Source organism: Choloepus didactylus, chromosome X (genome assembly GCF_015220235.1).
Source record: "Choloepus didactylus isolate mChoDid1 chromosome X, mChoDid1.pri, whole genome shotgun sequence".
Classification (NCBI taxonomy): domain Eukaryota; kingdom Metazoa; phylum Chordata; class Mammalia; order Pilosa; family Megalonychidae; genus Choloepus; species Choloepus didactylus.
The window spans coordinates 117,061,086-117,089,000 of record NC_051334.1 but is presented as its reverse complement, the minus strand read 5'-3'; the positions used below and the strand labels follow the sequence as shown (position 1 = coordinate 117,089,000).

At 39.1% G+C, this 27,915-nt stretch overlaps 1 pseudogene; it reads left to right on the top strand.

The window, feature by feature from the left end:
- Nucleotides 1–2,907: 2,907 nt before the first annotated feature.
- LOC119522313 lies at nt 2,908–13,119 on the top strand (annotated as a pseudogene).
- The last annotated feature ends 14,796 nt before the right edge of the window (nt 13,120–27,915 follow it).

Here is a 27,915-nt window from a genome sequence, read left to right as displayed (position 1 = left end):
CCTTTTCTGGAGTACATAACAGCTTTAAACTGCCACACTTCATCCAGTTAACATGCACTGAGACCAATACTCTACACCATTCCTTTGGCTAAGTTTTTACTTCTCCAGAATGGGAATAGGGAGGTAAAGTGTGGAAGTGGAGGTGTGCTAAGTTCAGATGTTAAATCTTAGAAGAGTTGTCTCCTTCCCATGGATATGGGAAGATCCCTTATTATTGATGATCTTAAAACATAATTAAATGCCCTGGATCCCCTCTACATCTCTAACTACTGAATTCTAGTGAATATACAAGAGAACTGCAAACATATGGCCACATAAAAACCTGTACAGGAATGTTTATAGCAATATTATTCATAATAGCCAAAAAGTGAAAATAAACCAACTATCCTTCAACTGAGGAATGGATAAACAAAATGTGGTAAAACCACAAGAAGGGATGAAATACTGGCACATGCTACAACATGGATCAACCTTGAAACCCTTATGCTAAGTGAAAGAAGCCAGGCACAAAAGATCACATAGATGTTCAACATCACTAGCCATTAGGGAAATGCTATTTAAGACCACTGTGGTGGTTTGGAGCTGTTATGTACCCAAGATAAGGCTATGCTCTTTTAATCCATTCATGTGGGTGTAGACCATTTGGTTAGGTTATTTCAATTGAGATGTGACCCAGCCCATTCAAGGTGGGTCTCAATCCTCTTACTTATCCTCATAAAATCCTTTTATGAGAGGATAAAAGAAAGAAAAAACCCAGATTGCTGAGAGAAGCCCCAAAGAAGCTGAGGAAAGTTAAGAGAAAAGCTCATACAGGAAAGCCCTGGAGAAGCTAAGAGAGGCCCCATAGAAAACAAGAGAAGAAGCCACTGGAACCAGAAGCTGAAAGAAACAAAACCCGGAGTGAAGGACCAGCCAATGCCAGCCATGTGCCTTCCCATGTGACAGACGTATTCTGGATGCCAGCAGCTTGTCTTCAGAATCCAGGTATTGCCCTGTTGATGCCTTGAGTTGGACATTTTCATGGCCTAAAAACTGCAACTTGTAAGCAAATAAATCCCCATTGTTAAAAGCCAGTCCACTTCTGGTATATTGCATTTCGGCAGCTTTAGCAAACCAAAACAACCATGATGAGATATCACTACACACCTGTTAGAATAGCCAAAATAAAAAAAATAGTGACAATGCCAAATACTGGTGAGGATGCAGAGAAACTGGATCTCTCATAGATCATTGGTGTGAATGTATAAAAATACAGTCACTCTGGAAAATAGTTTGGAAATTTCTTAAGAAAAAAAACAAAAACTAAATGTACGACCTCGTAATGGCACTCATGGACATCCATAGAATGAAAACTTAGGAATACATGAAAAATCCGTAATTGCCAAAAACTGGAAACAACCCAGATGCCCTTCAATGGGGGAATGGTTAAAGAAACTGTGGTACATCCATACAACAGAATATGACTCAGCAATAAAAGGGAATTAACTATTGATAGCCAGGACCATTTTGATGACGCTCCAAACAATTATGTTGTGCAAAATAAGCCAAGTCCAAAAGTTACATAATGTATGATTTCATTTATGTATAATTCCTGAAATGACAAGACTTTACAATGGAGGACAGATGAGTGGTTGCCACGGTTCCAGGAGGATGGGGAGGAACAGGAAGGGGGTGTTGGCAGCTATAAGAAAACCAACACAGGCTTCTTTGTGAGGATGAAATCGTTCCATATCTTGATGGTATCATGTCAATTTCCTGCCAGTGAAAATGTACTATTGTTCTGCAAGCTGTTACAATTGGGGGCAACTGGGTAAAGGATACAGGCAATTTGTCTGTATTTTAAAACAGCATGTGAATCTGCAACAATCTCAAATTAAAAAGTTTAATTAAAAGAAAAAGACCGGTTGAGTCTTCTAAGTCTGATCGTCAAGCTAAACCCAAGACCACATTTCTGGGTTTTGCAAACTAGAAAAATGATTGTTTGGCCACACAATGCAATACTAAACAGCAGTTAAAATGAATGAATTCTGCCTATACGTGATATAAAATATAAATCTCTAACACAATGTGAAGTGACAGCAATTCAAGATGTAACATGATAAAATCAGTTTCATTCCATTTAGGTAGTAGAATCATATGCATACAAAACTATACATTACAGTCATTATAATACACACGTACAAAATAAAATATGGCAAAATGTTAAGGTGTGCTAGATGTAGACAGTGAACACATGGATGTCTGTTAGAATATTTTCCATACTTTTCCATGTTTGATATATTTTCTGGGGAAAAAAATGATAGATAATAATTCATGTTGGTGAGAGTTTGAGCAAAATGTTACTGTAATACTTTACAATAATTAAATTTACAATAATAATTTAATTTATAATTAAATATATTATAACCAAATAATAATTTAATATTTAAATTTACAATAATTTAAATAATTATTTAAATTAAATTTAATTTAAATAATAAATGATTTAAATGATAATTTGTAATAGTACAAATTATTAAAATACCTTAAAGCTATATGTATGTGTATCTATCTCCACACATCTATTGATTGATTAAGCAATCTATCAATCTAATACCCCTGATCTCCAAATACTAGGGTGCCCATGGTTTAATCCTTGGACCCCATCACTTTTCTATCTTCCTTCATTGATAAATGATCTCAACTGGTCCCTGAAGTTGAAAAACTATCTATACACTTATGATATCTCAACATAGAGCAGGTAAGTCGTGCTCCTCATATTGTCATGCCAGAAGTAGAACCTTCTCACAGAGATTTTAAAAGGATCACTCTGGCTTTCAAGTGCAATCATAGCACTTCTTTGCTCAAGATCCTCCAATGCCATAATATCTGACTCTTTCCTCTTCACCTTAAATTCAGGTGTCTTTTATGAATAATCAAAAGCAGCAAAACCCAGTGCTATCAGGACAGCGCTTTAAAACTAGGACAAGAGAAAAAAAAGAGAGGTTTGACCCTACTCAGTTTCAGAAGCAAAGTTTCTTGATGCTTTTGGAGCAAAACTTCATTACTGCTGATATGGACAAACAGTCTGATATTCTGGTGGCAGGTGGAATGCCGGCTCCAGGTGGCAGATAACATGACCCCTACAGATGTCTGTATGTTCGCAGCACAAGAAGACCTAGAGACCATACAATCATTTGTTCAGGTTTCTAACAAGTAAATCAGGTGCTATAAATACCTGTAAAAAGGTTTTTGGGTTTTTTTTCATATTTTAAAATTGTAGAATATAACTTATATACATAGAAGTGATAACTCTCCAAGTGGAATTTAACAAGCAGGTAGAGCGCTAATTTCACAGTTTCAGTCACTTCCCCATTGTGAAATATAACATATATACAAGAAGGTAATATCTTTCAAAGTATAATTTAACAAGTAGTTATATAAGAAATTTCCAAAGTTGTTATGAGTTACAGTACCATAGTTTCAGTTATTTCCTTATTGTGAAATATCACATATATGCAAAAGATGATAGCTTTCAAATTACAATTTAACAAGTAGCTGTAGAACAAATGTCAAAGGATGCTATGGGTTACAGTTCCACCATTTCAATTCTTTCCTTCTAGCTATTCTAATACTCTAGCAAGGAAGAAAACGAAAATTATATAGAGATTCAATAGTCATAATCCATTGTTAAATTCCACCTTGTCTGTTGCTACCCCTTCCTCTAGTTGAATCACTTTGCCGATCTTCAGGGATGTCCAAGCAGTGACCACCCTAACTTGTTCATGTTGAAAACGGATGTCAACATTATGGGAAAAGGGGACACGTCTGGTTGTTGTTCTTGAAGAGGCTAATACCTCTGGGTTTTGGGACTTAGCTGGCATAGGAGTTCTCTGAAGAATTTAAGATTTTGAAGAATAAACTTAGTGAGTGAAAATTTATAGTCACAGATAGGGATCTGGGTATTCTTTAAGGTTTCCGGGACTACTGTTGACTTGGGTTTATCATACTGTGGTCATTTGGCATATCTAGGTGAAGTAACCTCATAGGAGTAACCTCCAGGACAGCCTCTTGACTCTATTTGAATTCTCTTAGCCACGGAAATCTTATTTTGTTGCCCTTCTTTTCTTTTTTTTTTTTTTTAAAATAACTCTATTGCTTCCAACATGATCTTACTATATCCAAGAAAGTTTACAAACCATAATCATTCCTGAGCATTCCCATAACATTGAGATTACCCTCCATAGTTTATCTGTTCTTATTAGATTATCATTCCCCCTCCACTAATTGGTATCTCTAGGTCCCCTACATTCTACAGTATAAAACATTGTACATTTTTCACAGAATTCACATTAGTGGTAACATACAATATCTCTCTTTTTGTGCCTGGCTTATTTTGCTCAGCATTATGGCTTTTTTTTTTTTTTTTTAATCTTCATTTTATTGAGATATATTCATATACCACGCAGTCATACAAAACAAATCGTACTTTCGATTGTTCACAGTACCATTACATAGTTGTACATTCATCACCCAAATCAATCCCTGACACCTTCATTAGCACACACACAAGAATAACAAGAATAATAATTAGAGTGAAAAAGAGCAATTGAGGTAAAAAACAACACTGGGTACCTTTGTCTGTTTGTTTCCTTCCCCTATTTTTCTACTCATCCATCCATAAACTAGACGAAGTGGAGTGTGGTCCTTATGGCTTTCCCAATCCCCTTGTCACCCCTCATAAGCTACATTTTTATACAACTGTCTTCGAGGTTCATGGGTTCTGGGTTGTAGTTTGATAGTTTCAGGTATCCACCACCAGCTACCCCAATTCTTTAGAACCTAAAAAGGGTTGTCTAAAGTGTGCGTAAGAGTGCCCACCAGAGTGACCTCTCGGCTCCTTTTGGATTCTCTCTGCCACTGAAGCTTATTTCATTTCCTTTCACATCCCCCTTTTGGTCAAGAAGATGTTCTCCGTCCCACGATGCCAGGTCTACATTCCTCCCCGGGAGTCATATTCCACGTTGCCAGGGAGATTCACTCCCTTGGGTGTCTGATCCCACGTAGGGGGGAGGGCAGTGATTTCACCTTTCAAGTTGGCTTAGCTAGAGAGACAGGGCCACATCTGAGCAACAAAGAGGCATTCGGGAGGAGGCTCTTAGGCACAACCATAGGGAGGCCTAGGCTCTCCTTTGCAGCAACCGTCTTCCCAAGGGTAAAACCTGTGGTAGAGGGCCCAACCCATCAAACCACCAGTCCCCTATGTCTATGGTCATGTTAGCAACCATGGAGGTGGGGTAGGCGAATACCCCTGCATTCTCCACAGGCTCCTCAAGGGGGCACTACATCTTTTTTTTTTCCTTGTTTTTTTTTTCTTTTTTTTAACTTTCCCTTCTTTTTTAAATCAACTGTATGAAAAAAAAGTTAAAAAGAAAACAAACATACAATAAAAGAACATTTCAAAGAGACCATAACAAGGGAGTAAGAAAAAGACAACTAACCTAAGATAACTGCTTAACTTCCAACATGTTCCTACTTTACCCCAAGAAAGTTCCCTAATATAGCAACATTTCTGTGAACTTGCTCCTACTATATCCATCAGAAATTAACAGACCATAGTCATTCCTGGGCATCCCCAGAACGTTAAATAGCTTATCTGTTCTTCTTGGATTATTGTTCCCCCTTCCTTAATTGCTCTCTATTGCTAGTTCCCCTACATTCTACATTATAAGCCATTTGTTTTACATTTTTCAAAGTTCACATTAGTGGTAGCATATAATATTTCTCTTTTTGTGCCGGGCTTATTTCGCTTAGCATTATGTCCTCAAGGTTCATCCATGTTGTCATATGTTTCACGAGATCGTTCCTTCTTACTGCCGCGTAGTATTCCATCGTGTGTATATACCACATTTTATTTATCCACTCATCTGTTGAAGGACATTTGGGTTGTTTCCATCTTTTGGCAATTGTGAATAATGCTGCTATGAACATTGGCGTGCAGATATCTGTTGGTGTCACTGCTTTCCGATCTTCCGGGTATATACCGAGAAGTGCAATCGCTGGATCGAATGGTAACTCTATATCTAGTTTTCTAAGGAACTGCCAGACTGACTTCCAGAGTGGCTGAACCATTATACAGTCCCACCAACAGTGAATAAGAGTTCCAATTTCTCCACATCCCCTCCAGCATTTGTAGTTTCCTGTTTGTTTAATGGCAGCCATTCTAACCGGTGTTAGATGGTATCTCATTGTGGTCTTAATTTGCATCTCTCTAATAGCTAGTGAAGCTGAACATTTTTTCATGTGTTTCTTGGCCATTTGTATTTCCTCTTCAGAGAACTGTCTTTTCATATCTTTTGCCCATTTTATAATTGGGCCGACTGTACTACTGTCATTGAGTTGTAGGATTTCTTTATATATGCAAGATAACAGTCTTTTGTCAGATACATGGTTTCCAAAAATTTTTTCCCATTGAGTTGGCTGCCTCTTTACCTTTTTGAGAAATTCCTTTGACGTGCAGAAACTTCTAAGCTTGAGGAGTTCCCATTTATCTATTTTCTCTTTTGTTGCTTGGGCTTTGGGTGTAAAGTCTAGGAAGTGGCCGCCTAACACAAGGTCTTGAAGATGTTTTCCTACATTATCTTCTAGGAGTTTTATGGTACTTTCTTTTATATTGAGATCTTTGGTCCATTTTGAGTTAATTTTTGTGTAGGGGGTGAGGTAGGGGTCCTCTTTCATTCTTTTGGATATGGATATCCAACTCTCCCAGCCCCATTTGTTGAAAAGACCATTGTGACTCAGTTCAGTGACTTTGGGGGCCTTATCAAAGATCAGTCGGCCATAGATCTGAGGGTCTGTCTCCGAATTCTCAATTCGATTCCATTGATCTATATGTCTATCTTTGTGCCAGTACCATGCTGTTTTGGCAACTGTGGCTTTATAATAGGCTTCAAAGTCAGGGAGTGTAAGTCCTCCCACTTCGTTTTTCTTTTTTAGAGTGTCTTTAGCAATTCGAGGCATCTTCCCTTTCCAAATAAATTTGATAACTAGCTTTTCCAAGTCTGCAAAGTAGGTTGTTGGAATTTTGATTGGGATTGCATTGAATCTGTAGATGAGTTTGGGTAGAATTCACATCTTAATGACATTTAGTCTTCCTATCCAAGAACATGGAATATTTTTCCATCTTTTAAGGTCCCCTTCTATTTCTTTTAGTAGAGTTATGTAGTTTTCTTTGTATAGGTCTTTTACATCTTTGGTTAAGTTGATTCCTAGGTACTTGATTTTTTTAGTTGCTATTGAAAATGGTATCTTTTTCTTGAGTGTCTCTTCAGTTTGTTCATTTCTAGCATATAGAAACATTACTGACTTATGTGCATTAACCTTGTATCCCGCTACTTTGCTAAATTTGTTTATTAGCTCTAGTAGCTGTATCGTCGATTTCTCAGGGTTTTCTAGATATAAGATCATATCATCTGCAAACAATGACAGTTTTACTTCTTCTTTTCCAATTTGGATGCCTTTTATTTCTTTGTCTTGCCGGATTGCCCTGGCTAGCACTTCCAGCACAATGTTGAATAACAGTGGTGATAGCGGGCATCCTTGTCTTGTTCCTGATCTTAGAGGGAAGGCTTTCAGTCTCTCACCATTGAGTACTATGCTGGCTGTGGGTTTTTCATATATGCTCTTTATCATGTTGAGGAAGTTTCCTTCAATTCCTACCTTTTGAAGTGTTTTTATCAAAAAGGGATGTTGGATTTTGTCAAATGCTTTTTCAGCATCTATTGAGATGATCAATTGATTTTTCCCTTTTGACTTGTTAATGTGTTGTAATACATTGATTGATTTTCTTATATTGAACCATCCTTGCATGCCTGGAATAAACCCCACTTGGTCATGGTGTATGATTTTTTTAATGTGTCTTTGGATTCGATTTGCAAGTATTTTGTTGAGGATTTTTGCATCTATATTCATTAGGGAGATTGGCCGGTAGTTTTCCTTTTTTGTAGCATCTTTGCCTGGTTTCGGTATTAGATTGATGTTAGCTTCATAAAATGAGTTAGGTAGTGTTCCATTTTCTTCAATGTTTTGAAAGAGTTTGAGTAAGATTGGTGTCAGTTCTTTCTGGAAAGTTTGGTAGAATTCCCCTGTGAAGCCATCTGGCCCTGGGCATTTATTTGTGGGAAGATTTTTGATGACTGATTGGATCTCTTTGCTTGTGATGGGTTGGTTGAGGTCTTCTATTTCTTCTCTGGTCAGTCTAGGTTGTTCATATGTTTCCAGGAAATTGTCCATTTCCTCTACATTATCCAGTTTGTTGCCATACAGTTGTTCATAGTATCCTCTTATAATTTTTTTAATTTCTTCAGGATCTGCAGTTATGTCACCTTTTTCATTCATTATTTTGTTTATATGGGTCTTCTCTCTTTTTGATTTTGTCAGTCTAGCTAGGGGCTTGTCAATCTTGTTGATCTTCTCAAAGAACCAACTTTTGGTGATATTTATCCTCTCTATTGTTTTTTTGTTCTCTATGTCATTTATTTCTGCTTTAATCCTTGTTATTTCTTTTCTTGTACTTGGTTTAGGATTGGTTTGCTGTTCATTTTCTAGCTTCTTCAGTTGATCCATTAGTTCTTTGATTTTGGCTCTTTCTTCCTTTTTAATATATGCGTTTAGTGCTATAAATTTCCCCCTTAGCACTGCTTTTGCTGCATCCCATAGGTTTTGGTATGTTGTGTTCTCATTTTCATTCGTCTCTATATATTTAGCAATTTCTCTTGCTATTTCTTCTTTAACCCACTGATTGTTTAGGAGTGTGTTGTTTAACCTCCAGGTATTTGTGAATTTTCTAAGTCTCTGATGGTTATTGACTTCTAATTGTATTCCATTGTGGTCAGAGAATGTGCTTTGAATAATTTCAATCTTTTTAAATTTATTGAGGCTTGTTTTATGTCCCAGCATATGATCTCTTCTGGAGACAGTTCCATGAGCACTAGAAAAGTATGTGTATCCTGGTGATTTGGGATGTAATGTCCTGTATATGTCTGTTAAATCTAATTCATTTATCAGATTGTTTAGGTTTTCAATTTCCTTATTGGTCTTCTGTCTGGTTGATCTATCTATAGGAGAGAGTGATGTGTTGAAGTCTCCCACAATTATTGTGGAAACATCAATTGCTTCCTTTAGTTTTGCCAGTGTTTCTCTCATGTATTTTGTGGCACCTTGGTTGGGTGCATAGACATTTACGATTGTTATTTCTTCTTGCTGGATTGCCCCTTTTATTAGTACGTAGTGGCCTTCTTTGTCTCTCAAAACATCCCTGCATTTGAAGTCTATTTTATCTGAGATTAATATTGCTACACCTGCTTTCTTTTGGCTGTAGCTTGCATGAAATATTTTCTTCCATCCTTTCACTTTCAGTTTCTTTGTGTCCCTGTGTCTAAGATGAGTCTCTTGTATGCAACATATTGATGGTTCATTTTTTTTGATCCATTCTGCGAATCTATATCTTTTAATTGGGGAGTTTAATCCATTTACATTCAACGTTATAACCGTGAAGGCATTTCTTGAATCAGCCATCTTATCCTTTGGTTTATGTTTGTCATATTCTTCCCCTCTGTCTATTAATATCCTTTATTGTACCCATACCGAATCTCTTTAGTACTGAACCTTTCTCCAAGTCTCTCTGTCCTTTCTTTGTTTCTCTGTCTGTAGGGCTCCCTTGAGTATCTCCAGTAGGGCAGGTCTCTTGTTAGCAAATTCTCTCAGTATTTGTTTGTCTGTGAAAAATTTAAGCTCTCCCTCAAATTTGAAGGAGAGCTTTGCTGGATAAAGTATTCTTGGCTGGAAATTTTTCTCACTCAGAATTTTAAATATATCGTGCCACTGCCTTCTCGCCTCCATGGTGGCTGCTGAGGAGTCACTACTTAGTCTTATGCTGTTTCCTTTGTATGTGGTGAATTGCTTTTCTCTTGCTGCTTTCAGAACTTGTTCCTTCTCTTCTGTGTTTGGTAGTGTGATCAGTATATATCTCGGAGTGGGTTTATTTGGATTTATTCTATTTGGAGTTCGCTGAGCATTTATGATTTGTGTATTTATGTTGTTTAGAAGATTTGGGAAGTTTTCCCCAACAATTTCTTTGAATACTCTTCCTAGACCTTTACCCTTTTCTTCCCCTTCTGGGACACCAATGAGTCTTATATTTGGACGTTTCATATTATCTATCATATCCCTGAGGTCCATTTCGATTTTTTCAATTTTTTTCCCCATTCTTTCTTTTATGCTTTCATTTTCCATTCTGTCATCTTCGAGGTCACTGATTCGTTGTTCAACTTCCTCTAGTCTTGTACTATGAGTGTCCAGAATCTTTTTAATTTGGTCAACAGTTTCTTTAATTTCCATAAGATCATCCATTTTTTTATTTAGTCTTGCAATGTCTTCTTTATGCTCTTCTAGGGTCTTCTTGATTTCCTTTATCTCCTGTACTATGGTCTCATTGTTCATCTTTAGTTCTTTGAGTAGCTGCTCTAGGTGCTGTGTCTCTTCTGGTCTTTTGATTTGGGTGCTTGGGCTTGGGTTATCCATATCGTCTGGTTTTTTCATATGCTTTATAATTTTCTGTTGTTTTTGGCCTTGTGGCATTTGCTGAACTTGATAGGGTTCTTTTAGGATTTGTAGACCAATTGAAGTCCTTATCTCTAATTTATCAGATCTACAGCTTTGTGGAGTACACTTTCTCTAATTAACCAGCAGGTGGCGTCCACGAGCCACCTGTTCTCCACAAGCCAGTTCTCCCCTGCTTAGCCTTTTTGGTGAGTGGGGGAGTGAGTCTTGTGGGGTCCAATTGGTGTACCAAGCTTGCGTGTGTAGTTGGTGTTGCCTGCCCTGTATATGGGGCGTGTTTCTGGGCAGTCAGGGAGGGGGGGGGTGGCTCTAACAATAAAATCTCCCTGGTGATCCTAGAGTTTTAAAGCTGCTGCAATAGTCTAATCCTTCAGTTCAGTCCTGCCACAGTTTGTCTCTGCCACTGACCCACAAGTCCTTGGTATTGGCATATGGCTCCTGAGACTTGCAAGTGGGCCCCTCTTCCAGGCCGTGCACCCCGGGTCCTCTGTTGAGGGATGACTGTGCTATGTCACAGGTGAGTGCCGTCCCCCCAGGGCAGTTCTGGGCTGCTGGGCTGTGTAGGGAGGCTCCCAGTCTGCTGAAATGATGGCTGAATGGGGCTTTGTTAATTCACACTGCTCTACCTTCCCAACTCTGGGACAATCAGCTGAGGTTGCAGGGAAGGCTAATGTCCACGCCCAGTTTTGTGGTGTGTGCCTGTTATTTGAAGCACTTCCGTCACACTGGGTTGTCTGGGGTAGTTCTGGGCTATGGGGCTGGCGATGGGCAGGAGTGTTTCCTGTCCACCAGGATGATGGCTGTGAGCGGACACCCCCCTTTTCTTGGGAAGTTGTGGTGTAGTGAATTTTCTCAGCCACTGGATTATTGCGTTTTGTCTCAGAGCTCTCCTAGTTCTGCTCTTGACTTGACCTGCCCAAATAGCAAGTCTTTGAAGCTTTCTGTAATGGGCTTCTTAGAGTAATTGTTTTAGAAAAAGAAAAAAGGATTAAAAAAAAAAAACAAAAACAAACAAACAAACAAAAAAAACCAGGCCCTCCTCAGAGATCTAATGGGTTATTGAAATGCTAAGAGACAAAGCAACCAGGGCCATTAAGGAAAGGTCCACAGGGCAGAGAGATCAGCTTTTCTTCAGGATTTGCATATGCGCCTCAGGGCCCTTCCCCTTTCTATGTTCACCAGAACTCCAAAAATCCTCCGCTTTTATTTTGGAGTTTTTCGTGTTGTTTTTTTTCTATGCCTGTCTCCTCTCTGCTGGGCTGGCTGCTCTCAGATTCTCTGGTGTCTGGTCTCAGTCTATCTATGGTTGGAGTTTGAATCAGTAGAATGAGTTTCCGATAAGGGCTGCCACTGCAGTTCTGCCTTCTCCTTCCCGGAGCTGACAGCCCCTCCTCCCCCGGGACTGAGCCTGGCAGGGAGGGGCGCGGGTCCCCTGGCCGCAAAAACTTACAGATTTCGCTGATCTCAGCAGTTCCACGTTTTCATGAGTGTTGTATGAAGTATGCCCAAAGTCAGATTGCTCTGTGGTGTCCAGTCCACGCAGTTCTTGGCTTTCTACCTACTTTCCTGGAGGAGTAACTAAAACATACAGCTCACCAGTCTGCCATCTTGCCCCGCCTCCTGTTGCCCTTCTTTTCTGAAGTTAAAAAGCTGCTGTTGTTTTTCAGAGTTGGAAAGGAACAAGATGGCTTTGTTGACTGGTATTTTTCTAGCTAATGGGACACAATGCATCCATTCTTAGTAGCCTTTAAAATGAGAATTTGGTCAAAGAAGGGGTTTCAGCAGCTTTTGTTATAAAGTTCTTTAAATCATGGATAAATGTAAAAGATATCAATGCAGTAGCATTCTTTGGAAAGTCAGTATGAAAAACAGACTGATGGAACTTTTTCCCGCCAGTAAGCAAAGTGTCAAACACTTCACAAAGTATTTTACTGAGGCAGGCATGAAAGAGCTTTCAGAGTATGTTCAGAATCAGCAAACCATAGAAGCTTGTAAAAAAACTCCAGAAAGTATTTCAAGAACAGATGTCACATGGTGATCCATTTAAGGATATTATTTTATATGTCAAAGAGGAGATGAAAAAAATAACATCCCAGATATATGGTTGTCAGAACCAGAACTAGAACCAGTTGTCACTGGAATAGTCTGGTCAAGTGTAATGAGCACTATGGAATGGAACAAAAAAGAAGAGCTTGTAGCAGAGCAAGCCATTAGACACTTGAAGCAACACAGCCCTCCACTTGCTGCCTTTACTACTCACCCAAGGTCAGTCTGAGCTGACTCCATTACTGAAGATTCAGGAGTATTGTTATGACAACATTCATTTCATGAAAGCCTTCCAAAAATAGTGGTGCTTTTTCATAAAGCTGAAGTCCTGAGTGAAGAGCCCATTCTGAAGTAGTATAAAGATGCACATGTAGCAAAGGGGAAAAGTGTCTTCCTTGAGCAAATGAAAAGTCTATAGGCTGGTTCAAAAACGCTGAAGAAGAATCTGAGCCTGAAGCTGAAGAAGGTGACTGAATTTTGAAAGTACATCCTCAGTAAGCAAACTGGAGTTGTAGATAAAATCTCAGTTCTCATGTGTCCTGGTTCTTACATCTTCCTACCTCCTTATTATCAAGCATGACATCAGGAGTTTCATGGCACATTTTATTTTAACTCTTTCTGCAGTTACTACAAATATTGGGTTTAATTTCTAAAACCATGTTTTAAGTAGCTACAGGAGCTTTAGATTTTAATCTAATGTTGCCTTTGTCTTTTCAGTTATCTTCTACCTCCTGTATTTTCGACTGTAGTGATGTAATTTAAGGACTTCCACAGTGAGTGGTTTACATTATTCCCTAGGTTTTCTACATAAACAGTTTTCAAGATATAATTTGGTTAAAAACAATTTGTTGTAAAACTTCTGTTCACAAATTAAGCTGTAAAAGTATCCAAAGCCTCAGAAAGCAATGATTTGTGTGATAATTTGATATGAAACATAGAAGTGGCATATTTTATGCCCAGAGCCCTATTCATCAATGAAAATATCATATACAATAATTGAACTTGTTAACATGAATCTTGAGTATTCAAACCATTGTTGCATGTTAACATCTTTTCTTGCGTTTTTGACCCCAGATGTCCTCAAGCTCAGTAGTTTGCTTTCTGGTTTTCCTTCTTTAGTGATGCCATGAAGAACAAACCTGAAAGCGAAGTCTTTGGGAAATCATTTATGGCAGAGATGATGGGAAGAAGAAAGTTGAGCTTTTTCCCATTGAGAAACTTCTGCATTCAGTTAATATAGTCTCATTCAAAACAAATGGGTCTTCTTTTCAGACAACCATTCTGAAGTATACCTTAAAGAAATATCTTGTCATTCCAAGTATTTATGCTCCATAATAGACTTAATAGGATTAATAGGAAAGGATTCAAAAAGAAGTGGAAGTAAAGGAAATGACTGAAGTAGTAAACCCAGTAAAAACTTTTCTAAGTGGGATGAAATATAACTCACATTTCTTATCGACTTAGAGGATTTGTTATAAAGAATGAAATGCAGTGATAATAATTCATTCCCACTTGGTCATCAGGCTATTAACATTCCCTAGTTGCCGTTTTTTAATTGTCATGAGCCAAACATTACTTCTGTGTGATTCATCCATTTATTTTAATGGTTGCCTCTAATTTCCAACTTTCTTTTCTTGCTGTTACACATCTATGTATGCAAACATTAGAAAACAAAATGTGGCCACCAAAGACTTCATGTTAAAAGTGAGCATTTTGAAGGTTTTCTGATTGGTGAAAGAAACTAGCCTGGAGTAATGCCACCAGAGACTGAGTGGAAATTACCCCTTTCTAAGATGCCATCCTGATGAGCCAAGAATTTAGTCTTTAAAATTAAAAATTCATCTTGAGAGAATAACGTGTAACATAATTTGATAAATTAAAGATAAAGTAACCCTATGAAGAAGAGCAGTATTATAACTGATAACATTGTGAATGGGGTGAATTTGTTAAATGAATAACTTTGATATGAAGTTTTTGTGCACAGGCAAAAAGTGATCTACTTTTTTTTTTTAATTAAATTCAGTTTTATTGAGATACATTCACACACCATACAATCATCCATGGTATACAATCAACTGAAGTGATCTACTTTTATTTTGTAATTTGTACTCCTCAAAAGACTTTTTTAAAAAAATAAGGTCCATCCTTACACTTAGGTTTTATACGTCAGTCTTTTTAAAATTTTTTTGTAAATCCCATGTTAATACCTAATGGTACTGTATGTTATGCATTCGGTTGTCTTTATTGTGTATAAAGTAATTGCTCCTTTCATTCAGTTTATGAATCCCACAGTATAAACACCTACACAATTCTGATGAAGCTGAAACTACATTAATGTATTTCTACAACCAAATTGTTGCATGTTACTGCCATACAAAGTGTACTCTGTTTTATCATATACTGCGTATAGTGAGAGGGTATGGTCTTCCAGCACTACATTATGATCTTTGATCAGAGTTTTTTTCCGCATGACACAATAGCGCTTACTCAGAACAATATTATGGTAAATGCATGTTACCTGTGACAATTATACTGTAAAGAAAGGGAATGCTTTTAAAAACACTGCAATTTGGGAATGTATAACAGTGAATCTCACGGTGGACAATGTCCATGATTAACTGTACAAATATTAAAATACAAATATTCTTTCATGAACTAGAGCAAATGTATGACACTATTAGAAGGAGTTTAAAATAGTGGGGCCTACGGGGGGAAATGTACCTATTGCAAACTATGTACTGTAGTTAACAGCAATATTTTAATACTCTTTCATCAACCAGTAACTAATGTGCGACACCAATACTATGGGTCAATAACGGTGGGGGGTGGGGGGGATAAGGGGTATGGGAGGATTCGGGTTTCCTTTTTTATTTTTACTTCTTTTCTGGGGTAACGAAAATGTTCTAAATTGATCATGGGTTGTATGCCCAACTATGTGATGATACTGTGAGCCAGTGACTTTATACTTCAGATGGTTTGTATGATATGTGAATATATCTCAAAAAAATTGCATTTCAAAAAAAGAGGGAAGCAAGGCAGAGCTCAGCAGTGTAACTGAACCAAGGAGATGGAGCTGGAATACAAGGGAGGCCAAGGTGACTGGAGTCTGTAAAGAAGAGTATGGAAATGATGGATCTTCACAGAGAAAGAATACCAGAGACCTGCAGTGACCCCTCAAGCTGAGGACTGATCAGAAACATGCATATGAGGAAAAACTACCCAAGGCTGAAGAAAAGAATACAAAAATATCTAACACCAATGACATAAAGTGCACAATGTCTGCAATCCAATAAAAAAATTGCCACTCACGCTAAGAAGCAGAAAATTACAACCCATAATGAGGAGAAAAATAAATCATTTGAAACTGACCCAGAATGACACAAATGATAGAATTATTAAACAATTATATTAAACATTTATAATTGTATTTTGTATGTTTAACAAGCTGGAAAAAAGATTGAACAAGTTAATTAGACACATGAAAGAGATAAAATAAAAAGACCCCAAACTAACTTCTAGATATGAAAATTATAATGACTGAGGTGAAAAATACACTGGATGGGAATGGCAGCCACAGAAAAGATTACTGAACTTGAAGATAGAGCAAAAGAGAAAAAAGACTTTGCAAATTTTCATTTTCAATTTTAAGTGGTAATTTTGGAACTCAGCTGCCAGTGCCAACCTATGACCTTAAATACATAATTCTTAATGTGGATGTTAAATTTGTTCTTTTAATTTTGATTTGATAAATGTTCATTGACTTTCCTACCTAGGTGTTTGATACCTATGTATGTTTAGAGCTGGCCATAAGTTTCTTATCTTAAATACTCTGAGAGTATTGTCCTGGAGATACTTCTGCTCTTGTGAAAACTCCAAATATCAAGAATGCTGTGCAATATTTTGACATAGCATAATGATGGTGGTAAGGGTAAAATGCATGTGTATCAACTTACTCTAATCCAGTGATCAACCTTTTACTCATCAACTTCCCTCGAAGAAGACTTACTACACATTTTTTCCCAATATCCCCCCATGAAATTTTAATACTATAGATATGTTGTAATGTGTATATCTACAGTGTATACTTAAAATGTAAGATTTTTTCACCCCTCATTGAGAACACCCGCCCTACTTTATCTTTTTTGAGAAGAGAGGTGTCTAATGATTCATTTTTTATGCTCTGGAAGCAGTACTTTTTTCCCACTGGGTTACTGGATAATAGAGGAAATCCGTTTTCTGCCAATCTCTATCTTTCACCAGTTGTACTTTGTATCCTATCCCACTTTACGCAATCAGGCAAGTCATCTTTCATTGGCTGTTGAGGTCTTAACAGAGTCTTGATAGTAGTATTGTAAGTAGGATGATTCAGGTTCCTTCTGCTCTAGAAAAATCAATAAAAATTGATGGGACACTAGAATGTCCTCAAGCCTACAAAGGAGAGGGGTAGTGAAGGTTTTAGTTTTGGCTTTACCATCAACTCTCATAACTCAGCAAGTCCGAGTGGAGGTAGGCTCAGAGTGGTGGTTTATAACAGAGTAAGTGGCTCTATTATTTAATCAAGAAATTAATAATCTTACCTCCCACGTCAAGTTTTACCAGAGGCTCCTCTAGGTTGATGGTCAGATGCGAAGTCAGCAGAGCTATAAGTGGCCTCGGGCACCCTCAGTTTTTTTCACTTACCGTGAGCAGGGCTCCAGAGGCTATCCTGCCCCCCACTCCACTTTGGGAGAAAGTGCAGTCCCTGGGCCCAATGCCCAGGTTTGTGGCACTTGGGGCAAGGCTCCTGTGGGTCCTGAGGTCGAAGTTGTCTTGAGGTTTCTGGCACTTTCTCTGCCAGTGACCCTCTGATCCACAGGTGAAGGAAGGCCCTGGAGTCCGGGAGCCACGATTCAGGTGACCTTGAGGGGGCAGGGCACCTTTAACAGTGACTACAATAAGCTGTTATTGTAGTTCCCAGGTCTTTTACTCATTGCCTTCTCCTCCTTGGCCTTGTTTCGATTGTTAAAGACATAAAAGATAATTTCTAATAGGTCATTAGTGGGAGTTTGAAGGCCCATGGAAAGCTTTTGCAGCTTTCTCTGAATGTCAGGGGCAGACTGGCTGAAGAAATGGGTGCCCAACAAAATCTGACTTTCCCAAGAGTCTGGATTGACATTCATATACTTTTTAGGGCTTCCACTAGCCTCCCCTGGAGTAGAGTGGGATTTCCTCTTTCTCCTGAATGATCTCCCTTAGCTTATTATAATTATCTGGCCGGGTGGTGCATTTTCTCATGCCTTTCAGCAAATAAGTTTAAAAAGGGGATCGTTAAGTCTTCTTTGTTAATAGAAATTGAGACATGGCCATAACACAAGTGACAAGTCCCTTTTAGGTCCTTGTCTTGACAAAGAGCTATCAACATTTGGGCATGGGGAATTTCTGACTACTTTCCCTGTCTTTTACAGACTGGAGGATGATATTGTAATTGAGTCCCATTGGGAACTATGCTTTCCCATCTTGTTCTGGTTTGCTTACGCTACCAAAATGCAAAATACCAGAAATGGATTGGCTTTTATAAAGGGGGTTTATTTGGTTACAAATTAACAGTCTGAAGGCTATGAAAATGTCCACATTAAGGCATCAACACAAGTATACCTTCACCGAAGGAAGACCAATGGTGTCTGGAAAAGCTCTGTTAGCTGGGAAGTCACGTGGCTGGTGTCTGCTGATCCTGGGTTGTGTTCCACCTCCTCTCTCAGTTCCTGCACATTCTTCAAAATGTTGCTCTTGGGGCATTTTGTCCTTTTTAGCTTCTCCAGAGCAAACTCTGGGCTAGTATCTCCAAAGCGTCAGCAAAAGTCTGCTTTCAACAGCCATCTCCAAAATGTCTCTCTTGGCTGCAGCAGCAAGCTCCTTCTATCTGAGGTCTTATATAGGACTCCAGTGATTAAATCAAGACCCACGCTGAATGGGCAGGGCCACAAATCCATGGAAATAATCTAATCAAAGGTATTACCCACAGTTGGGTGGTCACATCTCCATGGAAACAACCTAATCCAAAGATTCCAACCTAATCAACACTAATACCTCTGTCCCCATAAGACTGCATTAAAGAGGACTCGGGCAAGATGGTGGTATAGAGAGGAGTGGAAGCTAAGTAGTCCCCCTGGAACAACTACAAAAAAACAGAAACAACTAGTAAATAATCCAGAATAACTGCGGGGGGACAAACGAGACCATCCACTCATCATACACCAACCTGAATTGGGAGGAATGCCCGAGAACACAGCATAAAATCTGTAAGTAAAACCTGCGGAACCAAGTCGTGAGACCCCCTCCCCCATAGCCTGAGCTGCAAAGCCTCGTGGTGCCAGAGAGAAGCTCTCTCCCAGCAAGCGAATACAGCTCAGCTGAGCTCCAACTGGGGTTTTAAGTAGCAAGTGTGAACTGCTCACTACAGGTACGCATCCCCAAAAACAGACAGAGGCTTTGGGTGACGACTGACCTGGGAGAGCCGGAGGGTCGCCTTGGACTGGGTCTGAAGGGGACTGTTTCTTTTTTGGCTCAGTGGAGAAAGCCCCAGTCATTTTCAGTTTCCAGGGCTGTGACTCAGGGAAGGGCGGAGACAGCACAAGGAGAGAGTGAGACCATTGAAATGCTAATGACCTCCACCTGGGGGGTCTGTCTTCTCTAGGAGGAAAGGGGTGGGGCCCTTTCCATTCAGAACCAGACCCCAGAGCCTGGGGGAACACGGCCATACCTCCTCACACCAGTCAAGAATTATAGGCTAACAGGCATCACCTGCTGGGCAGAAAAGCACAGTGACCTGAGGCATCAAAGGGTGGAGCAATTTTCTAAGACACACCCCCAGGGAAACCAGATACTGAATATTTCTTCCCTCTGGGACCTGAGCCTGTTCTGGTCTGGGAAAACCTGATTTGGATAACCAAGGAAACCATGCCTAGACAACAGAAAATTAAAACCTACACTAAGAAAAACAAAGTTATGGCCCAGTCAAAGGAACAAACGTACACTTCAACTGAGATACAGGAATTTAAACAACTAATGCTAAATCAGTTCAAAAAGTTTAGAGAAGATATTGCAAAAGAGATAGAGGCTGTAAAGGAAGCACTGGACATGTATACGGCAGAAATCAAAAGTTCAAAAAAACAACTAGAAGAATCTATGGAAATGAAAGGCACAACACAAGAGATGAAAGACACAATGGAAACACACAACAGCAGATCTCAAGAGGCAGAAGAAAACACCCAGGAACTGGAGAACAAAACACCTGAAAGCCTACACGCAAAGGAGCAGATGGAGAAAAGAATGAAAAAATATGAGCAACATCTCCGGGAACTCAAGGATGAAACAAAGTACAATAATGTATGTATCATTGGTGTCCCAGAAGGAGAAGAGAAGGGAAAGGGGGCAGAAGCAATAATAGAGGAAATAATTAATGAAAATTTCCCATCTCTTATGAAAGACATAAAATTACAGATCCAAGAAGCGCAGCGTACTCCAAACAGAAGAGATATGAATAGGCCTACGCCAAGACACTTAATAATCAGATTATCAAATGTCAAAGACAAAGAGAGAATCCTGAAAGCAGCAAGAGAAAAGCAATCCATTACATACAAAGGAAGCTTCATAAGACTATGTGCGGATCTCTCAGCAGAAACCATGGAGGCAAGAAGGAAGTGGTGTGATATATTTAAGATACTGAAAGAGAAAAACCACCAACCAAGAATCCTGTATCCAGCAAAGCTGTCCTTCAAATATGAGGGAGAGCTCAAAATATTTTCTGACAGACAATGAGAGACTTTGTGAACAAGACACCTGTCCTACAGGAAATACTAAAGGGAGCACTACAGGGTGATAGAAGACAAGAGTGCGTGGTTTGGAACACAATTTTGGGAGATGGTAGCACAACAATGTAAGTACACTGAACAAAGGTAACTACGAATACGGTTGAGAGAGGAAGGTGGGGAGCATGTGAGACACCACAAGAAAGGAGGAAAGATAAAGACTGAGACTGTGTAACTTGGTGAACTCTAGAGTATTCAACAATTGTGATAAAATGTACAAATATGTTCTTTTACGAGGGAGAACAAGCAAATGTCAACCTTGCAAGGTGTTAAAAATGGGGAGGCATTGGGGGAGGGATGCAATCAGCATAAACTAGAGACTGTAACAAATAGAATCATTGTATTATGCTTCCTTTAATGTAACAAAGGTGATATACCAAGGTAAATGCAGATAAGAGGGGGGGATAGGGGAGGCATGTTAGACACTTGACATTGGTGGTATTGTCTGATTCTTTATTCTACTTTGATTTAAGGTTATTTTTCCTTTTGCTGCTTCCTAGCTGTCATTTTTTTTTTCCTCTTTCTTTTGCCTCTCTACCTTCTTTGACTCTCCCTCCTGCCTTGTGGAAGAAATGTAGATGCTCTTATATAGATAGTGGTGCAGGTGGTGAACACATAAATGTATGACCATGCAGAAAACCATCGATTATTTACTTGGGATGGAATGTATGGTGAGTGAACAAAACCATATTAAAAAAAAAATGGGTTGATGACAAAACCTCGAGGGCAATATACTGAGTGAAATAAGCCAGACACATTAGGACAATTATTACAGGGTCTCACTGACAGGAACTAATTATAATATGTAAACTCATAGACATGAAATACAAGGTACCAAGATATAGGACGAGGCTTAAGAATGGGGAGTGGTTGCTTAATATGAGGAGAATGTTGAATTAGGATGAACTCAAATGTTTGGAAATGAACAGGGGTGTTGGTAGCAAGATGTGAGAATAACTAACAGTGCCGAATGGTGTGTGAATGAGGTGGAAAGAGGAAGCTCAGAGTCATATATGTCACCAGAAGGAAAGTTGGAGGTCAAAAGATGGGAATGTATAAAACTGAATCCTATGGTGGGCAATGTCCATGATCAACTGTACAAATACTAGAAATCACTTCCATGAACCAGAACAAATGTATGACAATACAATTAGAAGTTAATAATAGAGGGGCATATAGGGAAGAACTATATACCTATTACAAACTATATACTATAGTTAGTAGTATTTCAACATTTTTTCATAAACAGTAACAAATGTACTATATCAATACTATGAGTCGACAATTGAGGGGGGTTGGTTAGAGATAGTGGAGGATTAGAGTTTCCTTTTCTTTTTTTCTTTTTTCATCTTTCACTTTATTTCTTGTCTGGAGTAATGAAAAGTTTCTAAAAATTGAACAAAAATTAAGTGTGATGGATGCACAGCTGTATGAGGGTACCCAGGGGCAAGTGATTGTACACTTTGGATCTTTGGATAATTGTATGGTATCTGAACAATCTCAATAAAAATGAAAAAAAAAAAAAACGTAATGAATAAGACTGCATTAAAGAACATGACGTTTTGGGGCACATAATACATCCAAACAGGCACACATCTTTTAGCTTATAGACTATTGGCATTTCTCATTTTCTTTGGGAAAGGAAACAGGAGCCTTGCTAGCACCAGTGAGACCACGTGGTATCCAATGTGCATCAGAGCTGGGTGTTTTCCTCTCCGCCAGCCTAATTTCTTGGGAACACAGGAAGTTGTCGGACATACCCAGGGCAAGTTGCCAGGTGTCCCCGGGAAGTTCCTCCACAGGAGATGTCAAGACCTACACTCCTTAAGGGGGGGTGCCAACCCCACATAGGAGAAGTCTAGGACCACACTCCGGGGAATACCTTTATCCTTTAAGTTTCCTGTTTCCTGAGGGCTAAAAAGCAGGCATTCTCTGGAAGGGAAGCTTTATATTCAGCCGCAATGGGTCTCAATAGAGACTAAATGATCAAGGCCTAGAGGGGAGACCCTTCCATTGGAAAGCACCTGTGCCAGTTTGGATACATTATGTCCCCCAAAAAGCCATGTTCTTTAATGCAATCTTGTGGATTAGGGTGGAAATTTTTGATTGAGTGTTTCCATGGTGATGTAACTCACCCAACTGTGGGTGATACTTTTGATTAGATTCTTTTCATGGAGGTGTGGCCCTGCCCATTCAGGGTGGGTCTTGATTAGTTCACTGGAGTATTTAAAAGAGCCAGGAGCTGACCCAGATGCTCGTGGATGCTGAGAGATGCTTGGAGTTGCAGACAGAAGGATGTTTGGATATGCTAAGCTAAGAGATGAAGCCCTGAGTTTTCCCTGGAGAAGCTAAGAGAGGAACCCAAGATGCTTAAGAGAGAAATGCCCTGGGAGAAAGAAGCAAGGACACACAGGAGCTGAGAGAGAGAAGATAACAGAAAAGCCCAGAGACATTTTGGAGAAAGCCATTTGGAAACACAACCCGGAAGCAATGGCTAAGCAGATGCCAGCCATGTGCTTTACCAGCTGACAGAGCTGTTCTGGAGACCATTGGCTGTTCTTCAGTGATGGTATCTTCTTGTTGATGCCTTAGTTTGAACAATTTTATGACCTTAGAACTGAAAAATTGTACCTGAATAAATCCCCTTTATAAAAGCGAATCCATTTTTGGTACTTTGCATAATGGCAGCTTTAGCAACCAGAACAGCACCCAGTTCCCATGATCATAGACCAGAAGTGACTCCCTAAAATGTTAAAGAGAATACCTTGTTTGGTACAAGAATCCTTAGCACAGAATCCTGTGTTACAAAAGAAGGAATGTCTTAGGAGGCATTAAAAGCCAGAAAGAGGAGAAAGAGACAGATTCTCATGGAGGCAGGGGAGAGGGCCTCTGTTAAAGAGGTGAAAAGAGGAACAGATCCAGCAGGAGGATGGGTCTGCATCCTCAGAGGGAAGGAAACGAGAGAGTGGGGGGCAGTCTTGGAGAGCCAAGGACATAGAGAGAGAAAGAGAAAAACAGGGAGACTTGATTTGACTCCCACTGGACTCCTGCTCAACATGGGGAGAAGCTCCCAGTGAGGTCCCAAAGGATGGTATCACCCGCTGCCCTGAGCTTCCTTGGATCTATACAGCATGAAGATGGGCTCCCGCCACTTCTGAGGAGGAAGCCGGAGGCTCAGAGTGAACTGAGTTTATATCCTGGAGAGCCAGCTCAGAGACCCTAGATTCCTAGCAACACAGAGATGCATGAGGACATAGGAGAGGATAGCAATGAGCCACGTCAGAAAAAGCAAAAGCGTGTGGCCAAGCCTCCTGGTCGATAGCGATGACTTACCAGTCCAGACAGTTGGAGAGAAGTGTCTCCTGGCTGGCTTGCCAAAATATGTTGACAGATTTTGGCTTTCCAGGTTCTTGGCCATGCTGCAAGAAAGAATTCAAGGGCAGGGCACAGCACAGCGTAGAGTAAGCAGGTAGAAAATTTATTAGAAACACATGTGAGAGAACATGCAGGCACTCTCACAACAACAGAAAGGTCAGAGGTGAGAGGCTGCAAAACTAACTTTTGCCTAAGTTTGTAAAGATTTTCCTCTGATGCACATTTCTGTGAGAATTCTGATTTAAGCATTTCTATTCACCAGCCTACTAAGGCCTAAAGACTGAAAGCATAATTATCAAGGAAGCAAAAGTTTTTCAGTAGGCTTGATTTAAGTTGACTCTTGAGGATGTAATAAGTACTTTTGACCTCTAAGTAATGAATTTATAATTGGCCTCTAAGAACTTGAATTGCAGTGGATGTGTACCTAAACACATCCTATGTATAACTGTATGAAACTTTGTGTGGATCAGAAAGGCTTTCCTTCTACTTTCCCACCCCACTTTTTTTTTCATTTAACTATGGGCAATTAGCAGCCATGCCAAATCCAATCCTTCTCATTTTCCAGTGTACTAATAGTCCATCTATCCTCATTCCACGATATAGTCTCATCTCTTAGTATATTGAAAGGATAAGGATACTTTACAAATGCACTCAATCGCTGTCAGTTTAATAACTCTTAACGAGAACTTTAAAAGGTCAACTGCTTGCAGTGCCTATCAAGCGCCCTAGAGTAAACAGTAGTAAAAATCTGAATCCCTTACTTGGTAAGATTTTATCTAGAGGGATCAATACCTTGTTAGAAACTATGACATCATGCATATGGGAGAACAAATGAATGTCAACCATGCAGAGTGTTGGAAAGGGGATGGTATTGGGGAAAAAATACAATCAAAGCACAGTGGAGTCTACAGTCAACAGTAACATTGTAATATGATTCCATTAAATGTAACAAAGGCAATATACCAAAGCTAAATGTGTTTGAGAGGGAGACATAAGGGAGGGATACAGGATTCTTGGTAGCAGTGTTGTTTTCTGTCCTTAGTAATATATTGTATTGTATGACATTTTATTTTTCCTTTTATTATCTTTTTTATTATTTGTTAAAAAAGCACTTTTTTAATAGTAATCAATATGTTCAAGTGCTGACTGTAGTGATAAATGCACAACTGTAAGATGATACCGTGAACAACTGATTGTACATGGTGGATAATTATATGGTATGTGACTATAGCCCTGTAAAATTGTATGGAAAAATATAAATAGGGATAAAAGTGTTAGAGAAAACATGGAGAGAGATGTATGTATTTACTGTTGGTTAGGAGGCAGAATGACATAAGCCTTTCTTGAGGACAGTGTGGTGGTTCTACAAGAAGCTATGTGGATGCAATAAGGTCCTGCAACCTCATTGGGGGCATTTACTTGGAGGATCTGAGAGCAGGGACATGAATGGACATGTGCACACTGGTGTTTATAGAGAAAGTATGCATGATTTGCAATGGGTGGAGGTGGCCTAAGGGTACATCAACAGAGGAACACGGAACTGTTGTGTGTGCATGCAATGGAATATTGAGCAACTGCAAGGAGTGAAGCTGTGAGACACAAAATGAGGTGAACGGAACCTGTAGACAGCATTTCGAGTGAACTCCGCCAGAAACAAAGGCAAACACTGTAATGCCTCGCCAATATGGACTAACTACAATGTGTAAACTCAGAATTGAACCTTAGAGCACAGCTTATCAGGGGAATGCTTATTGTAATGGTCCCTAGATCGTAAGCTCTTACAGCAGTCACATCTATTCCTGAATTGTAATGGCTATCTTCAGATTCCGAGATGCTCATCCCTTTGTGGATAACCTGATCTATCCCTGGAACTTTGGGTATCTGAAACTCAGAGCTAGAACTCTGACACCTGAAACTCAGAGCTAGAACTCAGCAGATATGAATGTCGATATTAGCACATACAGGAACTGTTTAAAAAGCTGAAAAAGAGTCCAGACTTCAACTAGAGATATGAATGAAGGAGATGAAGGAGATGTGGTTAGGACTAGGGCAAATTAGGCCAACAGGTAAAGGACAATACTGATTGCATTTTAAAACCTCAGATTCCATGTGAGACCAAGGGAAGAGATGTTTAGTTGGTGCAAGATCTATATTTCCTAAACAATTTAACTCATACACTTTGTTCAAATACCATAATTACATGGAACTTTTAATAGGAAGTGAGACCAGGTAGGTTTGCATAGGTTAGTGTGAAATAGTGACACATCCCAAAGTAATTTGGATAGAGAATAAAAATATACATGCAGGGCCCCCCTGAGGAGCTGGGTAAAAATGCAGAGGTTCCTCACCTGGATTGTTGTGATGTTCTCACAAATACTGAGGACTGGTGGTTTGATGTGCTGAGCCCTCTATCATGGGATGTGCCCTCATGAAACTTGTTACTGCAAAGGAGAGGCTAAACCTGCTTATAATTGTGCCTAAGAGTCTCCTCCTGAGTGCCTCTTTGTTGCTCAGATGTGGCCCTCTGTCTAGTTAAGCCAACTCGGCAGGTGAACTCACTGCCCTCCCCCTCTGTGTGGCATCTGACACCCAGGGGTGTAAATCTCCCTGGCAACGCGAGATATGACTCCCGGGGATGAATCTGGACCTGACATCATGGGATTAAGAACATCTTCTTGACCATAAGGGAGATGCAAAATGAAATGAAATAAAGTTTCAGTGGCTGAGAGATTCCAAATGGAGCCAAGAGGTCACTCTGGTGGGCATTCTTATGTACTATATAGATAACCCTTTTTAGGTTTAATGCATTGGAATAGCTAGAAGTAAATACCTGAAACCATCAAACTGCAACCTGGTAGCCTTGACTCTTGAAGACGATTGTATAGCAATGTAGCCTATAAGGGGTGACAGTGTGATTGTGAAAGCCTTGTGGATCACACTCCCTTTATCCAGTGTATAGATGGATGAGTAGAAAAAACTAAATGAAAAATAGGGTGGGGGGTGATTTGGGTGTTCTTTTTTACTTTTATTTTTTATTCTTATTTCCACTTTTTCTGGTACAAGGAAAATGTTCAAAAAATAGATTGGGGTGATTAATGCACAACTATATGATGGTACTGTGAACAATTGATTGTATGCTTTGGATGATTGTATGGTATATTCAATTTTATGAATATATCTCAATAAAATTGAATAAAAAAAACTATGACATCATGACAACATGGATGAACCTTGAGGACATAATGCTGAGTGAAATAAATCAGACACAAAAGGACAAATATTGTATGATTTCACTAATATGAACTAACTAGAATATGTAAACTAATAGTCATAAAACTTAGAATACAAGTTATCAAGAGATAGAATGGGGCTAGAGAATGGGGAGCGGTTGCCTAATAGGTACAGAATTTTTAATAAGGTTGAACTTAAATGTTTGGAAATGGATAAAGATGAGGGGAACTCATTATTGGGATTATAAGTAATAGTGATGATTTGTAGGTGAATATGCTTAAAAGTGGTTGTATAGAGTCATGGATGTCACCAGAAGGAAAGCTAGAGGCTAAAATATGGGATTATATAACACAGTGAACCTTGTAATGGAAGTTGTTTAAGATTAACACTACAAATATAAATAAGTTCTTTCATGAACTAGTACAAATGTTTGACACTTGTACAGAGGGTTAATAATAGAGTGGTATATGGGAAAAAAAGTACCTATTGCGAACTATGGACTATAGTTAACAGTAATATCTTAATATTCTTTCATCAACAGTAACAAATGTACCACACCAATACTAGGGGTCAGTAATGGGGGCGGAGCTATGAGGTGTTTTGAGTTTTCTTTTTTTTTAATGTCTATTTGTTATTTTTCTTTTTGGAGTAATGAAAATGTTCTAAAATTGAGTGACGATGATTGCACAATGAGGTGATGGTACTGTGAGGCACTGATTGGGTACTTTGGATGGATTATACAGTATGTGAATATATTTCAATAAAATTTGTAGTTAAAAAAACAAAAAAAACTATGACATGATTAGAATGTTTATGG